Source organism: Pteropus alecto, unplaced genomic scaffold (assembly GCF_000325575.1).
Source record: "Pteropus alecto unplaced genomic scaffold, ASM32557v1 scaffold98, whole genome shotgun sequence".
NCBI lineage: Eukaryota > Metazoa > Chordata > Mammalia > Chiroptera > Pteropodidae > Pteropus > Pteropus alecto.
This window is the reverse complement of record NW_006443570.1, coordinates 1,999,421-2,005,359: the sequence shown is the minus strand read 5'-3', so window position 1 is coordinate 2,005,359 and position 5,939 is coordinate 1,999,421. Positions and strand designations below refer to the sequence as shown.

Here is a 5,939-nt window from a genome sequence, read left to right as displayed (position 1 = left end):
CGGCTGAGCGCATGTTTGCGGATGGATCTGGACAGGACAGGGCGGGAGGGGCTGGGCGGGTGGTTCGCACCGGCAGACGGAAATCCAGACGGGAGCAGGAGACAGCCGGGCCCAGCAGGCGGGAAGGAGGCTAGGGAAGCGCTGCCTGGAGCTGTCCGGGCACCTTTCCCCTGTGCCGGACCTCAAGGCAGATTGTCCCACAGACTCAGCTTGTTCTACCTTATCAAGGCTGGGGGTAGAGCTGGAGAGGGACAATCGGACACCCCAATTCTAGACCTGGCTGTGCAACCCATGTGACAGTGGACAAAACCCGGTGTCCGCTCCCAGCCACTGATTCGTTGTCTGTAAACTAGGGGCCATCGGACCAGTGGGTTTGAGAGCTCTGCCAGTCAGGTCAGGCTAAGTCTCCTCACTGGGCTAGAGGCCTGGCTGTGTGGCACTTCCCCTTACAGTGAGAAGTCCAGTGGGGGCACTTGTGACCACTTCTCTGACTGGGAACCGGGATGGGGGTTGTTCCTTAGTGATTCCACATTCTGACCCTCCTCCCTCCAGTAGACTGATGGAGGTGGGGACATGACCCTGCCAAACAGCAGCAGGCTGGGAGAGGGCACGTGGCTGTGTTGGGGACTGGAGTCTCTACAGATGGATAGTGATTCTGATCCTGCCCCACTGGAACAAGAATGCAAACTTCTCTGCCTCCTCCAGCTTGGGCCAGGAGAGAGAAGCTTGAGTCCCAGAGCCCTCTAGCATGGAGGGGTGTGCTCCTGGGCATCCCCGACTTACCTCTTGGAAGATTCCAGAGCTGCCCTTTTGGGGGAAGGCTACAGGGGTTGGCGGGCTGCTTGCTGAGGGGTTGGGTTGGGCCAGAGTTCCTCCAGCCCACTCAAGCTGGAGAGGTATCTTGGAGGAAGAGGATAAGACTGTACTTAAGGAAGCTCTGCCTACTCTTGCACTCCTTTTTTGCAGATGAAAAAATTAAGATTCAGGGAAACAAAGCGACTTGTTTAAGGTCACACTGCTTAGTCCCAGCTGGTCCCTGGAGGAGGATTTAATTATGAGAGTCCAGGGCTTGACAGCTAGGGCCGAAGACACTGAATTTACTTCCATGTTAGCAGCCGCCTCTCTTCCCAGGTTTAGGTTGTGGGTGGGTATATTTTGGGGAAGGGAGTGTATACACTACAGTCCTTTCTCCACCTAGTCTTTCCATTCTTTCCACAGAACTTCAGCTCCTCCTCGTTCTGAAGCTCTCCTTTTGGAGCAGAGGGAGGGATTCTCCCAGATTCCCACGGTCTAGCCTTCTGTTAGGCGCGGTTCCTTTAAGACTCGCCCTGCCGCAGGTCTATTAAGGAGGTGGGGCGTGAGCCTATGGATCCGCCTCTAGCTGGTGATTGGTCGGTGGATGGAGGGGGCGGGCCTGAGGGAGATGGCCTCCCACCCTGCTCAGTACCCTCCGCCCCCCGAGTCTGGGGCTCCGGGTAAAGTTTCAGCCTCCGCACGTGACTCACCATGGCCGCTGCCTTCACCCCGCTCCCCTGAGCTGTAGCCCCCCGGACGGCTCCTCTCCCCGGATCCTGCACCCCTGACGCCGAGTAACATCAAGGCGCAGGGTCAGGGCCGACGCCGTGCCCGCGGGCGCCTGGACGGATTGCGTCCCCTCAGTGCGAGGTAACCTTTCCCCTGGGGATTTTGTAGAGCCCCTGGCTTCCGCAGGCGTCGGGGTCCCTTGGTCTGCTCCTGATAGGAGCTGCGGGCGGGGCCCGGGTGCCTGGCAGCTTCCGACGGGAACCCCGGGTTTCCTGGGCTTCCCAACCCGCCGCTGAGGTTCCCAGGGTGGGGAAGCCCCGTCCGTGCGTCTGTCTGTGCCTGTGTCTTCGCGCGCAGCGGTGAGGCGTTTGGGGCGGTCTACTGCGCGTGTCCCGGGCGCCGGAGCTATGGCAGAACCGCCGCTGGGAACTCTTACTTTCTCTCTCCTTTCAAAAAACAAAACAAAACAAAACAAAACAACAAAAAAACCCCCAAGCAAAACAAAAAGACTTTCAAACCTGTTTGGGGAGAGATCGGATGCCCAACGGACTAGCCCGCTCCTTCTTCCCCTCCTGTTATCTGAGCCGCCCTGTGGTTTGGGGAGAATCAGTCCGGGGGCCCACCCCCACCAGAGGCAGCCGGCTGGGGAGGCGGAGCCCGCTCAGCTGGTGTCCCCGATGGAGTGAGGGGAGCCGTCAGAATTGGGTATGGGAGCCAGGGCAGTCGGGGGAGGGATGTCTCTGGGTCTGATGCTACCATGGGGTTGTGGAAGCTTTTTGGGATGAGAGGAGAATGGAATATATTGCTTGGTTGTCTTTGCTCTGCTGAGGGTGTCTGGGACCTGGTGCCACCCACGAAGTGGGGAAGCTGCTAGCCAGATGTGTATGGGGAGGCACAGGAAAATCAGCTTGGCTATGCCCCCTGTCCTCTCTGAGCACTGCCCTATTGTCAGGCTGCTCCGTGGGAAGGGGGACAGGCCACACCAGAGTGCTAGGCTGGCGATGTGCACCAACTCATACAGAAATCTGTCCATAAAAGCGCCCTTCCCCAGCCTTGGAGACATTTCTTTACCATCTACTCTATCTTAGATAATGTGCCCAATGTGCTGGCATGGAGGGGTACCCTCGCCATCACCCGGTGTGAGCACCCTCTTCTGTAACTAGATTGCCTTCTGCCTGCAGGCTGTGTGCACATGTGGGTATGTATATGTTCTCCAAGAGACGTATTTCTGAAAACACCCATTCCTCAACCCCCTGATGCAGACCCCCAACCCTTACTTCTGCTGCTGACCACCATACCTTCCTCCAGTTTTCCTGCTTAGGAGATTCAGAGATGTCTCTTATCCCCTTCCCTGGCTGCAGTGGTCATAGGGCAGGATTGTTCTGGGGAAGGGGTTCAGTAATAACACCAAGTCTTGCTAGGAAACTGGGGTTCAAGCCCTCCAGGGCCTTGTGTTTGATGGGGAGGCTGGGCAGGGGAAGCCCCAGGTTAGAGTAGGGGTGGCTTGGAGCCTTGGGGCTTCCCCTGGGAGAGGTGGAGATGAGTCTGGGGGAGGGAACAAGAGGAAGAGTATTTGGAGCTGGAGGAAGAAAAGGTGATGGTTGTGAAGTCAGGGAGTTTGTGGCTGTGAAAGATGTTGGTGCACTGGGAGGGGCTAGGACATCAGTTCTGCCTGGGAATCTGGGCCATGTGGGTCCTGAGATACAGTCACTAAGGCCCTTGGGGGCTGAGGATCTTGGATTTGGAGGGATTTTGAGAGTGTGAGTAGGCATGCATGAGGAGGTCACTGCTGGAGTTTCCCCATCGGACTGGTGAGGGCACTGCAGAGGCATTGGCAGTTCTGAGAAGACCCTGGGCTTAATCCTGTCCACCTCCTCCTACAGCTCCTAAATCTCGGTCCTTCAGTCTTACCCTAAAGGCCCCTGCTACCACTCTGGGACACCTCTCTGGTCCCCCTCCTACTCCCAACCATGTGGCAACCTGGCAGGAAGCTAGTGTGGGCAGCGCCATCCTGATCACCCCCGTGCCTCCCCCGCTGGGCACAGTCACCCACATGTGCCATGACGTGGTTCCTGCCACTTTGTCTAGTGTGGGGGAAAGGACATTGTCTGAGTGGCCTTTCGAGACTGTTTTAGGGGCATTGCCCCAGACCCCAGTTAATTAGTTCCCCTTCCCCTAAATCATTTAGTCTCAGAAGCTGGCTGTGCCCTCTGAGACCTTTCCCCTCAGTCCACTTTTTGCTCAGACACTAGGGTCTTATGTGGGGTGGTCCTTGGAACTATGTGACATGAAGGTTGGATTTGCCCAAAAATATAAACCAGTGCCCAGTTCCCTGTCCTTTGGGCAGCATGGGCTGGGTAGGACAGGCTGGGCTGGAGGGGTGGATGTGTTCGGGCCTCTGTGGGGTCTTTTTGTGAGCACTGTCTGGGATCTGGGGTGAGGGCCATCTGGGGAAGGTAATCCTATCCCTGTGACAAATAAATGGGGTTATCTCCACTTGCCCAGCAGCCCACGCCCCTTTCTGATGGTGGTGGTTTTGGGAGTGTGGGAAGCTGGCAGGGCCCCTGGCAAGATGACCGGGGTTGTCTTAACTTACTGGGTTTTGGGAAAGGAGTGTGGCAACTGATACCCCAGTTCCTAGGACTTTGGCTGCACATCCTCTCTGCCGCCTGCTGTCTTTCCCCCCTTCATTCCCCTCTCCACCCTCTGGCTGCTGTCTGGAGCCCACACGATTTATGGGGGAATGTGAGGTGGGGGTGAGGGCCTGGATCTCTCTGTGTGTCCAAGGAGTGTTCTGGGGATTGGCAGAATTGGTTGAGGGTGTCTGGGTGTCCCCGCAGGGTGGGCGGCGTGTGGGTACCAGGCCCAGAGTGTGAGAATGTGTCAGCATCCGAGTGTCTGTCCCCAGTCTGGCTCGGGTGTGGGTGTCTCTTGCTCCGTCTGGATCTTGCCTCCCGCTCCAGTCCCCGCCTCCGCCACCCCCACCCCCCCTACAGCTGGGACTGCCTGCTTGCTTTCCCCCTCTCTGCAACTGGAGCCTCCCTTGCCTGTTCCTGGAATTTGGAGAGGAGGAGGAGGAGGAAGAGGCAGGCAGACAGACCTCCCACACTCCAGCCCGCCTGCCTGGCATCATGGGGAAATGAAATAGACTCTGTGGAACTAAGGTTTCCTTGGCTTCCCCAGACGCTCCAGCACACATCACAGAGTGCGAGGGGGGGCAGGTCTTAGCAGAAGGGGCATGGGCTGCCCCCCACCTGCTGCCCCCGGAGATGTCTCCTTCTTCCACCCAGCATTCTGCCCACCAGGGCCCCCACTGGGACCTCCAGGCACCACTGTCAGCCTGGGGGGTGAGTGGGTGGGATTAGACTGCTGCCAGCCTGGCCAGCACCTGTTGCCAACCCCCAGCCCTGTAACTGGAGCTGCCCTGGGAAGGGGCTACAAAATGACAGGTGGAATTTTAGCAAAAAATGACACCCTCACCCCCGCCCCCGCCACATCCCACTGGATATGCCTTTCCTTTCCCAGAACAAGGAAAGCCTGCCCCCTCCCAAGTGTCAACTAGATCTTATGGATGATGTTCCTATCCTGCCTTTTGGGGCAGGGCCTGGGAGATGGGCAAGGGGGTGAGTTTATTACTGTTTGCCCAATGACCCCCACCCCCTGCACTGGCTGTAGAGCTGGGCCGCCCTTGTTCAAATTTTTTGAGCTCTGATGCTCTGGCAGGTCCCGGGGCTTGGGGTTACGTGGATGGGGGTGGTTCTCTGTTAATGTTTTAATTGCATAAAAACTGGGAGCTCAGCTCCGGGCCAGTGGGGAGTCTGGGTCTGGCTGGCTGCCCGGTTTGGGCTAAATATAGTCTGGGACATCTGCAGAGAAGGGGAGGGGGGTGGAGGGAGGTTCCATTCCCCCCACCTCTGGCCAAGGTGCCCTCGTCTGGGCGGGCACCTTGGAGCAGGGAGGGGGATTCCTCAGCACAAAAGGCAGGGGAGAGGCAGCGGGTGCTGGGAACAGTTGAGATGTCGCCTGCCTGGAGGCCAATAGCCGCCTGGGATGAACTCGGAGGCTCAGGACAGCGCCGGAGTGGGGCGCGTGGGGCTGGATCCAATGGCTCTCGTCCCCTCCCCCCAGAGCTGCCTGAGGTCAGGCAGTCTCAGTGTGTCACTAAGCCCGGCTGTGTCACCATGACCCACTCGGTGTGTGTCTTTGTGTACACACCTACCTTGGAGTGGCTCCCTCCTGGTCCCTCCCCGGGAGCCTCTGTCCTCTGGGTCCTATTGCAGGTCCCCAGCCCTCCTTCCTTCTGTCCCTTGCCCCACAGTGAAACCTTCAGCCCAGGAATCGAGACTTGAGAAGGGGAAGCTGCGGTGGGGAGTTCTCTGATCTCCAGTCACGGCAGGAAGTGGAGAGGAGGGGGA

General features: G+C 58.2%; 1 protein-coding gene across 2 annotated transcripts in view; it reads left to right on the top strand.

Moving 5' to 3' along the window:
- Positions 1 to 5,939, top strand: part of RARA (retinoic acid receptor alpha) — a 44,474-nt gene that overhangs the window by 7,791 nt on the left and 30,744 nt on the right. The window contains exon 1 of one of the 2 annotated variants that reach the window (XM_006924677.3): positions 1,373 to 1,665. The exons of the other annotated variant lie outside the window; for it this stretch is intronic. The gene's annotated coding sequence lies outside the window, so the exon portion shown is untranslated. Of the gene's footprint in view, positions 1 to 1,372; positions 1,666 to 5,939 lie in introns of those variants that run through there. 2 annotated transcript variants of the gene reach the window in all.